The sequence below is a fragment of the Hippopotamus amphibius genome, chromosome 9 (assembly GCF_030028045.1).
Source record: "Hippopotamus amphibius kiboko isolate mHipAmp2 chromosome 9, mHipAmp2.hap2, whole genome shotgun sequence".
NCBI lineage: Eukaryota > Metazoa > Chordata > Mammalia > Artiodactyla > Hippopotamidae > Hippopotamus > Hippopotamus amphibius.
In genome coordinates, this window is record NC_080194.1 from 3,056,049 (window position 1) to 3,062,831 (window position 6,783).

Sequence of the window (6,783 nt, forward strand, 5' to 3'; positions counted from 1 at the left end):
TTTGTTGTTTTGTGATGATGGCCATTCTGATTGGTGTGAGGTGATACCTCATTGTGGCTTTGACTTGCATTTCTCTGATGATGAGTGATGTTGAGCATCTTTTCATGTGTTTGTTGGCCATCTGTATGTCTTGTTTGGAGAAATATCTATTGAGGTCTTCCTCCCATTTGTGGATTGGGTTATTTGCTTTTTTGGTATTAAGCTGCATGAGCTGCTTGTATATTTTGGAGGCTAATCCTTTGTCTGTTAAAAATATGGAACGCTTCACGAATTTGCGTGTCATCCTTGTGCACTGGCCATGCTAATCTTCTCTGTATTGTTCCAATTTTAGTATATGTGCTGCCAAAGCAAGCACCATTTTTGTACATTTTTTTGATGGACATGTGTATACGAATATCTTTTGGGCAGTTACTTACGATTCACATTGCTGGATGATGGGATAGGTGTACATTTGACTTTATACAAAATTTTCAAAGAGTTCTCCAAAGTAATCATATCAATTTACTTTCCCCGAGCCAATATATGAGAGAGTCCCAGCTGTTCCACATAATTGACAACACTTAGTATTGTCAAGCTTTATTTTTACTCATTTTAGAGGATGTGTAGTAGTGTCTCATAGTGGCTTTAATTAGCTTTTTCCTGATGAATAAGGGTGTTGAGCACCTCTCATGTTTATTGGCCGTTTGGATAGACTCTCTTATGAAGTGCTTAAGTTTTGTGCCCAATGTTTAATTGGTTTGGAAGGGCTTTGTTTTATTTATTTTTCAGATTAATATATGTTGTGAATATCTTCTTCCAATATGTGGTGACTTGCTTTTTCACTCTCCTGATGTCTTTTAATGAATAGAAGTTCTCAATTTTAATGAAGTCTATTTTCATGGTTCATGTTTTCTGCGTTCTGCTTAAGAATTTGTTTGCTTATCCCAAAGTCATAAAGATATCCTTCGTTGTTTTCATCTAAAAGCCTTGTTGTTTTGTCTTCCACGTTTAGATCCATGATCCATTTCAAATTAATTTTGTACTGTATAAGGTAAGGATCAAGGTTCATTTTTACCCACATGGATAGCCAAGTGATGTAAGAACGTTAGAACATTTATTTTAAAAGCATCCTTTACCCCCTGAAATGCAGTGGCCTCTTGTCAAAAATCAGTTGACCGTATAAATGTGGGTCTGTTGCTGACTCTATCCTACTTCATTCTTCTATTTGTTTATCCTTGCGCCAAAACCTTATAGTCTTCTTAATCATTGTAGCTTCATATTTAAGTATTAATGTCTAGTCGTGTGAATCCGCCAACTTTGTTCTTCAAGACCATTTTGGCTATTTTGGTTTCTCTGCATTCCTATGCATATTTTAGAATCAGATTTTCAATTTTGAGTGAAATGACCGGCACTGAATCTATCAGGAGAGATACTGGTATTTGGAGAGAAACATTATTGAGTCTTCCAAACAATAAATATGTAAGGTCTATCCATTTTTATGTCTTATTTAATTTCTCTTAACAATGATTTATAGTTTTCAGTGTAGATATCTTACAATTTTTCATTGTTTTTATTCTTAAGCATTTGATTTTTAAAATCCACTTATTAATGGTGGTTTTTAAATTTCTATTTCCAACTTGTTTTAATATTATATAAAGATGTAATTAATTTACAAAAAGTCACCTTGTTTAAACAACTTTTCCAGCTTTGCTTATTAATTCTAATAAGCTGTTCATAGATCCTTTTGAATTTTTGACATACACCATCCTATGTCATATGTGAAAAGTGGTAGTTTTACTTTTTCTTTTATAATCTCGTACCTTTTAATTTTTTTCTTGCCTTATTTCACTGGCTAGGATCTTCAGTATAATGCTGAATAGAAGTAGTGAGAGTAGGCTTCCTTGTCTTGTTCCTAATATCAGGGGAAAGCATTCACTCTTTCACCATTAAAAGATGTCAGCTGAGTGTTTTTGTAGATATCAGTTTAGAGTAAGGAAGTTCTTTTCTATTCCTATTTTTCTGGTAGGTTATTATGAACAAGTCTTGAATTTTGTCAAATAATATTTGTGTATATATTGAGATGATCATATAATTTTTCTTTTAAATTCTGATAATGTGGTAAATTGCATTGAAAGCCTGTTCATTAACCTTGCATTCTTGTAATAAACACCACTCGCTCATGATGTATTAATGATCCTTTAGTATCTTTAGATGTAATTTGCAAATTTATTTTATTCAGGATTTTTACATTTATATTTAAGAGAGATATTGGCCCATGATTTTCTTTTTCTTTCTTGTAATATATAGATCTTCCCCAACTTACAATGGGGTTACATCTCAATAAAGCCATCATAAGTTGAAAATGCCATAAGTTAAAGATGCATTTAATACACCTAACCTATTGGACATCGTAGCTTAGCCAAGCCTCCTATAAATGTATTCAGAACACTTACGTTAGCCTGTAGTTGGGCAAAATCATCTAATACAGAGCCTACTTTATAAGAAAATGTTGACTATCTCATGTCAACATTTTATTGAGTACTGTGCTGAAAGTGAAAAATAGAATGGTTGTCTGGTACAGAGTGGTTTTAAGTATATCCGTTGTTTGCCCTCGTGATCGCGGCTGACTGCGAGCTGAGGCTGCCACTGCCCAGTGTTACAAGAGTGCGCAGCACCACGTATCACTACTCCAGGGAAAGCTCAAAATCCAAAATGCAGTTTCTCTGAATGTATATTGCTCTTGCACCACCATAAAGTCAACAAAATTGTAAGTCAAATCCTCAGAGTCAGGAACTGTCTGTGTAATAAAATGTTAGACTTTGTTATCACAGTTATGTCAGTTTTACAAAAAACAAGCTTGGAAGTGTTTTCTCTTTATTTTCTGAAAGAATTTATATAATATTGTTTCTTCCTTAAATATTTGGAAGAATTTACCAGGAAAGATATCTGGTCCCAGAGGTTTCTTTGCAGGGAGATTTTTAATTGAAGATTCAATTTTTAAAAATAAATATCAGATTACAAGATTTTTCACTTTTTCTTGTATGGTAAGCTACGCTTTCTTTCTTGCACTAGCTAGAACTATCAGTACAATGTTGAATAGAAGTGTCAATAGTAGATATTCTTGGTTTGTTGCTGATTTTGGAGGAAAAACATTTGGTCATTCATCAGTATGAAATTAGATAAAGAAGGCTATCTATCTATTGACTATACAGTCTGTCTGTCATCTGTCATCTATCTCTATCTATCTGGATCCAGATCTTCTTTACCAGATGCAGTAAGTGCCCACCTATTGCTAATTTGACGAAATTTTTTTTTAAATCATGAATGCGTGTTGAATTCTATCAAATTCTGTTAACAGAGTGAACAACAGGTACAGTGATTGCTTTTGAAATGTTAAAACAAACATTATTGAGAAGAACCTCTCTTGCTCATGACATATCATCATTTTTATATGTTGCTGAATTACATCTGCTAATATTTTTGCTTTTTAGTAGATTTTATATTTTGAGGTTTAGACTTAGAGAAAAATTGAAAAGATGGTACACCGTGTTCTTATGTGCACCTCACCCAGTTTGCCACATTATTCATTGACATCTTATATTACCATGATAGATTTGTTACAGTTAATAAGCCCATATTAATAGTTTATTTTCTACTAAAGTCTATAGTTATTCAGAGTTTAGTTGGCCATCTTTTCCTAGTTTCATTAGGTGGAAATTTAAGCCATTGAAATGGAATTGTTCTTATTTTCTAATATAAGCAGTTAACGGCATAAATGTCTTTCTAAGCACTGCTTTTGCTATATTCCACACATTTTGAGATGTCTTATATTTATTATTCAGTCTAAGATATTTTTTTCTATAATTTCTTCTTTGACCAATGAATTATTTAAAGTTGTGTTATTTAATTGACGGTTATTTGGGGATTTTTTAGATATCTTATTATTGCTAATATCCAATTTAATTCCATTGTTGACAGAGACACAATTTGTAAGATTTCAACCTTTTGAAATCTTTTGAGGCTTTTCTAATGGTGTATGGTTGACCTTGGTGAGTGCTCTGTCTGCCCTTGCAAAGAACATGCTTTTTGTTTTTTTGTTTTTGTTTGTTTGTTTGTAGTTGTTTGGTGTAGTAGTCTATAAATGACAATTAGATCAAAGTACTTTATAATCTTATTCATATTTTCTATATTTTAACTGAGTTTTGGTCTGTTTGATCCCTCAGTTTCTGAGAAAGAAGTGTAACGTCTCCAAACCCGATTGTAGGCTTTGCTATTTCTCCCTTTAGTTTTGTCAGGCTTTTTATTTTTTTCTTTTAATTGAAGCTGTGTAATTAGGAACACACATGTCTATAATTCAGCGCTTTTGACACTGTGACATGTTCTTTATCTCAGCTGATATTGCTTTTTTTAAAATATATTTGATCTGATTTAATATTACTGCTTCCAGCTTTCCATTGCTTGCATGGTCTATCTTTTTGTACCCTTTTACTTTCACCCTAACTGTATCTCTGCACTGAAAAAGTGCCTCTTCTATGTAGCACATAGTTGGTTCCTGCTCTTTTAGTCAGTCTGATAAGCTCTGCTTTTTAACTGGAGTATTTAATTCATTTGCATTTAACATAATTATCGATATAGTTGAATGGAGGTGTATCCATCTTGCTGTTTAGTTCCCATTCGTCCTGTGCATCTTTGCTCCTGTTTCTCCTTTCCTGTCTTCATTCGAGTTAAACATTAAGAAAATGATCTTTTAATTTTTCTATTGAGCTTTTAGCTAAGCCTCTTTGCATTATTTTATAGTATGCACTCTAGGGATTTCAATGTGCAGCCTTGTGTTATCAGCAATATCGTATCACATCAAAGGTAAGAACTTTGTAACAGTGTCCTGGTTGTGTTGCTTTTATTATATATGTTACAACTATATCATCATAAACTCCATAATACACTGTTATGACTTTTGCCTCAATTTTATGCCTTTTAAATAAATTAAGAGAATAAAATATGTTTTTTATTTAATAAATACTTACATGTTTACCATTTGGGGAGTTCATTCCTTCCTGTAAATCTAAGTTTCCTTCAGATGTAATTTCCCTTCAGCCTGAAGAACTTATTTTCGTATTTCTAGTAGAGCAAGCAGGTCTGCTGTCACTGAATTCTCCCAGCTCTTATTTACTTGAAATATCTATTTTCCATGTTTAAAGGATATTTTTTTTGGATATACAATCCTGGATTTATTATTTTTTCACTCTTTAGTGAAATTATTTTTAAAATAGTTTTCTAAAAATACTTTGTTCAGAGCATATAATTATTACCTGAAGGAATGTTTAATTCAATGAAAGCCTTTTCACCATTACTTGATATAGAACCAAATCACACTATTTTATTTGCTGAATTTTTGTAATGCATTTTAATAACTGTCATGCAGGTTTCCTTTTTTTTCAATATTTTATTGGGCACTGATGATTTATTCCTCCAGGTAAACTTTAGACTTACTTTACTGTGCTTCAAAAAAAAAAAAAAAAAAGCCCAATGGGACGTTGACTGGAATTTCATTCCATTTGTAGATTTCCAGGGGTGATTTTTGGTATCTCTAGAATATTGGTACTTTCTTCCTGTAATGATATGTGCCTCCATTGGCTCCCGTCAGATTTTCTGCTGTTCACTCCAAAACTACATTTTGTAATTTTCATCTAGATCTTACTCACATTTCGTAAAATTCATCACAAAGTATTGAAGTATCGATATTTGGCAATTAAAAGAAACGTTTTTATAAGAATTGGTGCATAATCTGTCTTCTTTTTTTTTCACAAGTGCTAAAAGTTGGATTTACCATATTTACTTGCTCATGGCTCTGTCAGTTGGGATCTAGCCATAAAAACAGAAACCACACTAGTTTATGACAGAATGAGAAATACAGAGAGAATTGGTGAATCAGGTCCTAGATGACTGAAAGGGCAGAACAGAAACTCTGAGGAAACACAGAGATGGTCACTTGGGGAAACATCTACCCTCCTTGGGGCGGGGGAGGTGGCGGGAAGAGGTTTTTTGGAGGAGGTGTTGCACAGGGCTGGGATTCAGACCTCTTTGGAGTAAATGCTGCTCGGACAGTGCTGGCATCTCCAGAGCTCAAAGGGGGGAGCTCTGCATAGCTGTCACTGAGGCTTCTGGGAGAGGGTGCTGGTTGGCTGCTAAGGGCACCTCACATAGCTGGGACGCTGACTCCTAAGGAGATGGTTTCTTCCCTCTTTGTTTCTGCCTTGGGAACGAAGATTTCCAAATAAGCAGAGTTCAGATTCGTGGGGACAGGAGCAGGAATTCTGCAAGTGGTTATTAGGTATAAGAGTGAGACGAGCCACTTCCCCTCAGTGTTTCCTGGCCCAGTTACTGTGGACCGGGGTGGGGAAATACCTTACATTGATTGGTGAGTGAAAGCGTATTCTGCCTCCTGTTAAGACAGAACCTCAACCTTTCAGGATGCTTTCTCTCAAGTAGCATTAACTGAATATTCTGAAGGCCCTTCCACTTGCCAGTTAGGCTCCCAGCTTCCGGATGATGGAGTATATGAGGAGACTAGTGACTCCCCCAGGCCCAAGTCCATGGCTGCTCTTTTGCTGTGCATCTTGGTCAGAAGCAATGTTGGGTGGAAAATCATGATGACAAATAAGGCATTCCATCAGTCCAGAGGTGGCAGAAATATTGTAAGCAAAGAAGGCGAGTAAATATCCAGAATATTGACTTAATAAGAACAGTGAGGTAATTACACTGGGAAAGAGAGAGCGAGCTCGCGTGCACGTGTGTGCGTGTGTG

At 34.8% G+C, this 6,783-nt stretch overlaps 1 non-coding gene across 1 annotated transcript; it reads right to left on the reverse strand.

Annotated features, from left to right (window-relative positions):
- Window positions 1-248: 248 nt before the first annotated feature.
- On the reverse strand, window positions 249-355 carry LOC130829620 (U6 spliceosomal RNA). The gene has a single exon (XR_009047633.1). It is a non-coding gene; the product is annotated as a U6 spliceosomal RNA (small nuclear RNA).
- Window positions 356-6,783: the final 6,428 nt, after the last annotated feature.